Below are 6935 nucleotides of genomic sequence, written 5' to 3'. Positions count from 1 at the left end.
GGTGGGGGCCCCAGGTTAAAAGCTGGACATTTTCCTGGGCTAGATATGTTAGGATTTTTTAAAATAGCGTCGAGACACATACTCATTGCTAGATCTTTCAGTCCTTTGGCCAAGGTAACGTCACAAGTAATCTGTAAGCAGTTGAGAAAAAATCTTAGTCTTTTCCAAATGAAGAACGCTCACATTAATTGAATACAATTCGTGTTGTTAGTGCGCCTTTTGAATCAAATCTAGATGCTACAAAGTCTACAAATCTTGCATATGAAATTGTACGTGTCTCGGGTTGGAAGGGATGGGTGGGTGGGAGCGAGTACACTGTATACATTATAGCTGCTTCAGTATATCAATCTGTACGCTAACGGAAATTAATCCATTTCCAAACCAGTTTCCATTCCGTGTGCGTTGTATTTATGACGGTATTTGGGACGTTGTGAATATGTTGTTGGAACTTTCTAGATTCTTCGAATCTGTCAATAAATTTAGCACTCTTTGAAAGACAAAACAACGCTCTATAATATGATCTGCCTGAGCACCTACAGCTCTTCGGACACTTGCATATATATGCTTGTCATAAATGTACATGATAGGGATCTTATCTGATAGAACCATTCGTAATTCTCAGCGAGGAGCATGCTATTAATCCAGGTACTTTGGAGCATTCTCGGACTGAATCAAAGCCTACGTAGATCTAACTCTCTGATTGAATCAAAGCCGTCTTAAATCTATCTCTCTGATTGAATCAAAGCCGACGTAGATCTAACTCTATGATGGAATCAAAGCCGTCTTAAATCTATCTCTCTGACTGAATCAAAGCCCTCTTAGATCTATCTCTCTGACTGAATCAAAGCCGACTTAAATCTATCTCTCTGATTGAATCAAAGCCGACGTAGATCTAACTCTATGATGGAATCAAACCGAATTAAATCTATCTCTCTGATTGAATCAAAGCCGACTTAGATCTAACTCTATGATGGAATCAAAGCCGAATTAAATCTATCTCTCTGATTGAATCAAAGCCGACGTAGATCTAACTCTATGATGGAATCAAAGCCGTCTTAAATCTATCTCTCTGACTGAATCAAAGCCGTCTTAGATCTATCTCTCTGATTGAATCAAAGCCGACTTAAATCTATCTCTCTGACTGAATCAAAGCCGACTTAAATATATCTCTCTGATTGAATCAAAGCCGACTTAAGCCCATCTCTCTGATTGATATCAAGGCAGACTTAGAGCACTCTCCGATTGAAATGAAATCCGACCTGGATAAAGTTTACGGATATTCTGTCATATTCTACAAGTTTGAGATTGTTTTCCCGTTTTGAAGAAACCTGTTGAAGCTGACCCGTGTTCTCGAAAGCCATTGTTGGTGATTGATAGAAGAAAGTTGCTGCTATGAAGGAAACAATTGATAAACGTCCTTGGTGCACAGTGGAACAAATTTATGGAACATATTTATATTATCACTGGAATTAATTCTGCAGCTGTGTATTAATATATTAAAGAATCATTCGAAGATCAGAAAGGTTTGTGCAAATTGAGTTCCGCATTTGTTGACGGCTGATCAAAAACATGCTCAGGTTGAAATCGTTGAACATCATCTAGCTATAAAACAAATAGATGACCGGATATGTTTAAAAGAGATTGTAACATGTGACCAAGATTTACTATTGATTTACTTTTCTAAAACTAAATCGATAACATATTAGAGGATCGAGCGTAGAAAATACGCACAGACTTAAAATCGCTCGACGGAGTTGGACTATGCAAAGAATTGTATAATCACTATTGTTTTATGCTAACAACCCGATTATACAGATACCTGACTCTGGTGGTGTCACTATACATTTTATGCCTACATAATGTTGCCAAAACTTTTGAAACACTATCAAACCACCATCGCACGTGCGCATAAATCAACCATCAAGACGGACTTCCTTAAGTAGCATAGCATGAAAACTTTACCACATCCTCCAAATAGCCTTGTTTTAGATTCAAATATTTTTATATCAATAATTCTATGATAGGTTGACGATTTAAAAAGTCAATTTGCAGATGGACGTGCAATGGTCGGGAGTATGAACAACATGTCAAAAGGTGATCGGCAGTGACATTTAGTAATGACATGATCAGAATAAGTAATTGTGTAGGTGTGGGTGGGGATTAAGTTGATAGAATGCACTGGAGTAATGTTGGCTCATACAGAGCTTTCTTTTCTGCAGCGCACTAATATTCATAACTTTTTAAGTAACCTTCGTACAAATGACAAAAACCAAGGTTTCACTCTCATGACTCTAAACTTTTTATTCGCTTTATAAATAGGTTCATGATTGTACTCACTGTTATCACCCAGTAATGTGAAAGGTTTAATTTAGAACAACACCAAGTCCTTCTAACAAAGGACCATTTCTCTTGATTTTGTATTTAGGTATCTATGAACCCATGAGTGTAACAACCATTCTTTCCATCTGTCACCATATTCATGGACTTAGTTGCTGGGGAATTGGAGGAATTATCTGTCAATCACATATTACATGATATCGTAGATGGTTCAATTAGATTATAGAACTTAAAGAATGCAAAAATCCAACGATTTTCGAAAAGAGTAATTTCAAATTCAATGTATTTTTTATAAACCAGTATATTAAAATCTGTGATTATATGAGACAGGAATCGCAATTTCTGACAATATCTGGAATTGTTTTGATTATCTTGTTTACCATACCCAAACGTCCAATTATGCTAGTCAGAATTCAATAACTGTAATGTCTGAAAATGTTGTAATGGACCCAGAAAAAAATTAAGATTAGTTACCTCTTTCCAACAAAATGTTATATATATATATATATATATATATATATATATATATATATATATATATATATATATATGTAAAGTCAATATTACGGATTGACAATACAAAACAAAAAGAAGTATCTATATTGATAACGTCTAAACGTTGATAAAAGGTCTTCTTTACCGCTGTGGATTTGAATAAGAAAAAAATAAAGAAATCGTGTGACTTTGTAAAAGTAAGTCTTCTTTAGCTTTTATCCAAGTCTAAAATGTACTCGAAAAGGAAACAAGCTTTGCAGCATATAAGTATAAAATTTACTGTTTTCAACATCCAGTTTCGAACGATCTCTTTGTTGAAGGGATATTATTTTTTTAAAATAAGGTATGAAAAATGAACCTTGATGTCTTCAACACATGGTTCAATTATTCCTCCAAAGTCAATGTTAGCCATCGATTTGCATTTCCGGAGTGTGTCCTCTTTATCGATTGCATCCTGACATATGTGCCTTACATCCGGTTCATACAGACTGCATTTCGTTGGCCGTACTACTACAGGAGGAGGAATTACTACGTTAAGAGAAAATACACATTATTAATACCATGACCAGAATAGTGTTGCACTTAAGATAAATTATGGAACTGAATTGACTGCTGATGCCGCTGACGTTACTAATACTACTACTAGTGCAACTACTTCCATTGCTACAAATAACATCATCTGTAATTATGAGGTGGCTGTAGTTGCAGTAGAAATTGAAAATGTAGTAATAGTAGCAGTAGTAAGATAAACGGAGGAGCATTATCTTCATAATGTTGAGCCGAAATTATTAAATGGTTTTTATAGATAGTCTTTTTAGTATGTCATTTAATTCAAATTAATTATTGACAAATTAGACTTATCGACATAAAAAACTGAAACAACACTGGTTTCAAATTCCGCCTCCATATAATACTTCAAAGAATATATTTTCCTTCGGTTTTCAGGAATTTAATATTATAGTCAAGAGAACATGTTCACACAGTTAAGGCGATAAAATGATGAAAATGTGTATGACGTAGAGAAATAATATCAACTGATACACATTTTAGTAGAGCTGACAAATATAACCTCTGTTCCAAAAGCATACTATAAAATGATTTTCAAGTTAGGCTGGAAGCTTCAATTCCGATAAATTTTACATTATCTCTGATGTATATTATTTTTGACAGGTTTTACTAGAAGGCGACATGAATCTTAATGATCCTTAGAATGCAGCCATTTAGTTGAAGTAATCTCACAGGAAGTAGTGCAGGTGGACGCAGTCAGGAACGAATCCACAATAAAATCAGGACGTTTATTATATTGCTCAGTTATAATAGATGAAAAATATCAGGAGAAGGGTGTTGAGTCGACAGAAGGATTGCAAGTGATTACAACATAACGACTATGTTTTTACACACTCACAATATTGCCATTTTTTGTCATTCTGATAGAAGATTTAAGTATTATGTTTGCAAAGGGCAACACGAACAAAAAGAGACCAATGACCAATGTACAGACGTAGTGAAATAACATAATCAAAATCTAAAACAATAATTATTAATCAGAGAAGCAAAGATAACACGATGCATCCTGAATCAGGCTGGTCTATAACTACACTCATTTTACCAAGGTAAAAACACTAGTCAAGAAGGAGACTCCTTCACTAGTCTAAAAATCAAAATATACACGTTTTCTTGGTTTACGGTAGCCATTAACGTCAAGACATTACTTAACATGTCATCAAAGGCTTTTGTAAATGTATAAACAACCGATGTATTAACAATCCTTCATGTTAACAGAAGGAACAGAAGTTTTGAGAATATTTACAGCTTTTAGAGGCGAATAAACCGTGTGTACTACCCAAGAAATGGCTACATGATCTATTGAATAGCCAAATAATCAACTTTCAGACATAGTTATGTACTACTTACTGATCTATTGAATAGCCACATAATCAACTTTCAGACATAGTTATGTACTACTGAGTGCGGTACAGGTTCCTTACCCGATGGGCACTGCTGGGGTGGGCATTTTGACGGTCTTTTTTTGCCTTGTACTTTTGACCGACTCAGGATAGCCGGCGTGACGTCTTTACAATTTGGAGACAGCGGCTAAATATAGAAGAGTGGAACTTCAACTAATAAGATGCGCATTGTACCCAGTAATAATGTTAACTGAATCTTTGGCATAATAATTATTACTAACTGTTGTAATTGCAACCGGTAATTTACAGCGAGATGTGAAGCTATTAACTGTTAGTTCAGTTACAACCGTTAATACTAATTGTGAATCGTATATACAAGTCCAAGACTTGGTTTATACAAATACGTCTTAATGAGAAAAAATTCTCCCTTACTTCAGGACGTACAAGAAATTAAATGCACTGCAATGATAAAAAATAAATTAAATAACCCTTCGGAGGATGTAGTTGAAATCCATTTTAAAATAATTAACTGATACATCGTGATACATTTGGTCGTTTATATATTGTTTATTTTGATGTTTTCGCAATAAGTACACAAACTCGCTGAATATCATATTCTGTATCAATGTTGCGTATTATGTGATGATTGCAGCTTGAAATAATGGTAAAATTATTAGAAGAGTTTGACTTTTTATTTGACATTAATTGACAAATCTAAATTGAAGCAATGTATTATTAAAATCAAATTTGACATTACACCAACTGGCTGTCTTATATATTATGATATTCTTTACCTTTACATTTAGGTAATGATATAAAACCGTTACAGCCTCATGTGAGCATAAATTATGTAAAAGAGAGACTAAGTAATGGGGAGCTTAATAATTTTCGAGACTAATATAACAGCCAAAATCAAATACTTGGAATATTTCAAACCTTTATTACCATTCCGCACTTTTAACCGAATTTCATATCATATGTTATGCAAATAGTTTCACAAACCTTTTATGTCATATACCGCAAAAAGTTTTCATTAATACACAAATTGCTAAAGAAACCTCAACGGAATAGTAAAATATAGTCTGCAATTGGATTCAAACGGTTGAAAAAGAAATAAGAGAACCGTGTTACTGCACGAAAGTGTGAATTTGAGCATATATATATATATATATATAGAGAGAGAGAGAGACAGACAGACAGACAGACAGACTGACATATATAAAGAGAGGGGCAGAAAAAGATCCCATATACATTGAGGTTGCAAGGCTATATCTGGTATAATTCAATATCGAAGAGTACGATGGCAGTTCTAATATGCTTAAATGCCTATTCTACCTAGAGAGTGTTTGATGGCATGATATCAATGGTTTTGTAAGACGATGATCAATAGCTTGATTGAGCCATTTGTCCCCAAAGTATATAAATCTGGCTAATAAAGACAATCTAGGTAGCACAGATAAATGATTTTCTTCACTCTTAAGAAAGGATAAGATGTTTGTTCGAATTACTGTAATAAAAGCTGACCTGACGTCCTGGTGACCTTCATAAGACTACTGCTTCTACAAAATCAGAAGATTCCAGGACAACTACATGTTGTAAAAGGAAATACAAAGACAGATTACTAAATTTATGTTTGCACCCGTGTTTGTTTTGAAAAACAGAAGTATTAAATTTTGACATCATGCCCCTTAAACATAATTTGGAGATTCATCGCAAGTGCTACAAACACTGGGGCATCCGGGCGGATTTTTCAATCCGTCTGGTGTACAGTCGATATGCCATCCTTTTAAATCTTGAATGCACTTGCACGGGCGAGTATAATTGGCAGGCGTTGTGTAGTTTATACTACTCTGTTCATACATATTTGATCCGGCCGGAATTCTAAAGGAAACAAAAAAGATGAAGGCAATTTAACTAAGTTATGGTTCTTATGAAGAGAATCAAAATTAATGTTTCTTTATGTATTTTGTCATTGGTTACTTCAAAACTGTATTGCTGATATTTCAATTAATTGTTATAATTGGTACAAGGTGTGTGTGTGTGTGTGTGTGTGTGTGTGTGTGCCGTTCATGCGGAATTTTAACGTTCTAATTACGAGCCAAAGGGCAAATGCCCTGGCTGGTCTTAAAACGATTGTTGAAAGTTACGCAACAGTAAAAGTGATTATAAGGTGTTTCTCAGCTTGGGCGACAGCCC

The 6935-nt window shown here is 34.6% G+C and overlaps 1 long non-coding RNA gene across 1 annotated transcript; it reads right to left on the bottom strand.

The window, feature by feature from the left end:
- Positions 1–3193: 3193 nt before the first annotated feature.
- On the bottom strand, positions 3194–6577 carry LOC149798890 (uncharacterized). Its single transcript, XR_016420848.1, has 3 exons — positions 6467–6577; positions 4821–4926; positions 3194–3360 (listed from the first exon to the last, which is right to left on the bottom strand). It is a non-coding gene; the product is annotated as an uncharacterized LOC149798890 (long non-coding RNA).
- Between the last annotated feature and the right edge of the window lie 358 nt (positions 6578–6935).

The sequence above is a fragment of the Sinohyriopsis cumingii genome, chromosome 5 (assembly GCF_028554795.1).
Source record: "Sinohyriopsis cumingii isolate HCF-2022 chromosome 5, ASM2855479v2, whole genome shotgun sequence".
In the NCBI taxonomy this organism is placed as follows: domain Eukaryota; kingdom Metazoa; phylum Mollusca; class Bivalvia; order Unionida; family Unionidae; genus Sinohyriopsis; species Sinohyriopsis cumingii.
The sequence above is the reverse complement of the archived record's forward strand: the minus strand, read 5'-3'. Positions and strand labels throughout refer to the sequence as shown.